Raw genomic sequence first — 2,500 nt, forward strand, 5'->3', positions numbered from 1 at the left:
ATTTTTTCCTTGTTTTTTTCCCTATTGTCTTGAAGTTAAAACATTTTCCAGAATGTACAAACAAACAGCTAATTTCATTGCACTTCTGTCTGCACGCATTGAAATAAAATATGATTAGCTAGCTGAAAATGTGTAACTTTTCAATCAGTAGTTAATTCAGTCCCAGAACTATATTCATATAGGTTTGAAACAAAATTGACCTTCTTGTTTATGTAATGTGTACATACAATAGGTGCCTGATTCAGTAACAAGCTACTCAACAATGTAGATTTTCTGAGACCCAGGAATAGAAGCAAAATCTAGTATTCTTCTGAATAGAGCCATCACCTGTGCACTGCTAATGCTCTGAGGTTTCTGCTTTTGGAAGGGAAAAAATCAGTACAGGAGACAAATTCCTCCCGTTCTACAGAAGACAAACTTCTCATGGTCCATTGTAGAGCAGCAGGAACAGGGAGGGGGGGAGGCCCCTTCTCATGGCTCTCTGGTGTCATTCCCCATGGCTGCTGTTGTCATTTTGAGTGTAGGAAGTTTTGTGGCTTTACCCCAGAATGGACACTAGAAAATACACGTGGCAGTGGAACCTTTGGGCTCTGCACCCACTGATGCACCAGAAATGTGTGCTTGGTGAGATTTCATTTTGCATGGTGGGGTGCACCTTTTTCTTCTCTGCATTTCAGAGCTGTGGCTGAAGGTGACTCCTTATGGGTATTTCTCTCACTGACACTGGCAGAAATGGAGTAGGGATTATCTTTAGTGCTCTTTAGAGCCCTGTCTGGAGGCCCAGTCAGGATAGTGCTGGATATGCACAGCTCTCACTGACAGCTGTGTGAGCTGAAGTTGTTCTACACCTCACAGTGTGAAGAACCTCAGGATATGTGGAGGCTTTGGCTTTGCTCTGAAGTTTCTGAGGCTATTCTGTGGTATATTGAATACTCACTTGTGTCTTCAAACTGGAAAGGTTTGATGACAGTGAAACAACTAGAAATCTGTGGGTATTAATTCAACTCTGGATGGAATTTCCTTTTACCTGCATGTGTATTTCATTTCGGTAAAACTTCAGACTTTCTGCTCCTAGTTTCAAAAAAACCCTTTTGTCTTTAACTTAGCTTATATTTCTTAACTGTGTTGTAGGAAGCTGAAATTTGCTCTTCAGAAATGCCTCAAATTAGTGAAAATACCACTATTGTTTTCATTCAGTATTTACAGCATGTTAGTAACTGTTAACTTGCCATTAACAAATACACTGACTTGCACACCTGTGTTTTCATGGTATGTGTGTGGGGAGGAGAAGCAGTGGTTCACTGTTCCAAGGGATGAGCACTGTAAATCGGGAGACTGGTGTCTTGTTGACTCTGCACCCAGATGGAGATGGACTTGAAACAATAGTGCTGACAGAGGTGTGAATCCTCTCACCTCATCTTAATGGGGTGTTAAATTAAAAACTTAGTTATGACCATATAAACGTTGTTGTTAAGACAGTTGTCCACAGCACACAAACCTAACATGAGTCATTGAACACATACATTTTACAGTATATTAAAATATTTATATTGTTAATGTGTAATATAATAGAACCTACTGGATTTATTTCTAAAATTTGGAAATGCATTCTGTCTTTTAAATTACTACTTAAGTGTTTAGTTTATTGATGTGAAGTGTCATTTATAAATTCATAGCCGTCATATATGGCTTATTTGGATTGAGCGTGATTTCTGTTCTTCAGAAATGCATGTGAAGTGCATTATAATTTTATTCTATTTTAAATAATCTGTTTTAAGAGTTTGTATATATCTTGCAATGTACTTCTGAACTGTGTCTGAACAGAATACCCCCAGGACCTTTGCGTGGTCTGGGAGTGGTAGGTTTTGCCCCATGTACCACACTAATTTTCTTAGGAGAAAAAAGAGTTTATCACAAAAGGTAGACTTTTCTTAGAAAATAAATAATAATACAAAGAAGAAACTAAGGGGAAAAAAAAAACCAAACCAAACAATCAGATACAACCTACACTGGCAGGTCTGCTACATTTCTTTAAAAAGCTGCTGTACATGCGTGGTTGCTATGTAAGTATGCAACAAATGCTTTGCATCCCAGTTATGTGAGCCTCGTTGCACGTGCTAGAGCTGTCTGTGTGTGTACAGTAAATCCAACATGTCTGGAATGCATCAGACTTGCTGGACATAAGTAGATCACCTGCTTGTGGGATTTGGAAATTCATAGATTGCTTCATTAGGTTTGGCAGGTTTGGGTCGTGTAACTAAGCAACCTATCATGAACTGCTAACTCTAAGCGTGGTCTTATTTCTCTTTCCTGAAGAGGAACAGTGGGATTTTTTTCATGCTTTTGTGTAGAAAGTTTCTCAGGTGGGGTGCAGTGACTTCTCACAGGAGTCTGTTGGGAGAATGTCTTCCATGTCCAGCCGATGTTCGGAAGATGTTCAGAAGAGAAGGTTCCCTCAAAATGGAGCTGGTGCATCTCTCTTCTACTGGGACTGATTTTT

General features: G+C 39.3%; 1 protein-coding gene across 3 annotated transcripts in view; it reads left to right on the forward strand.

The window, feature by feature from the left end:
* Positions 1–2,500, forward strand: part of ZNF536 (zinc finger protein 536) — a 340,785-nt gene that overhangs the window by 109,845 nt on the left and 228,440 nt on the right. The gene's annotated exons all lie outside the window — the stretch shown is intronic.

The sequence above is a fragment of the Corapipo altera genome, unplaced genomic scaffold, assembly GCF_003945725.1.
Source record: "Corapipo altera isolate COAL_440 unplaced genomic scaffold, ASM394572v1 224, whole genome shotgun sequence".
Lineage (NCBI taxonomy): Eukaryota > Metazoa > Chordata > Aves > Passeriformes > Pipridae > Corapipo > Corapipo altera.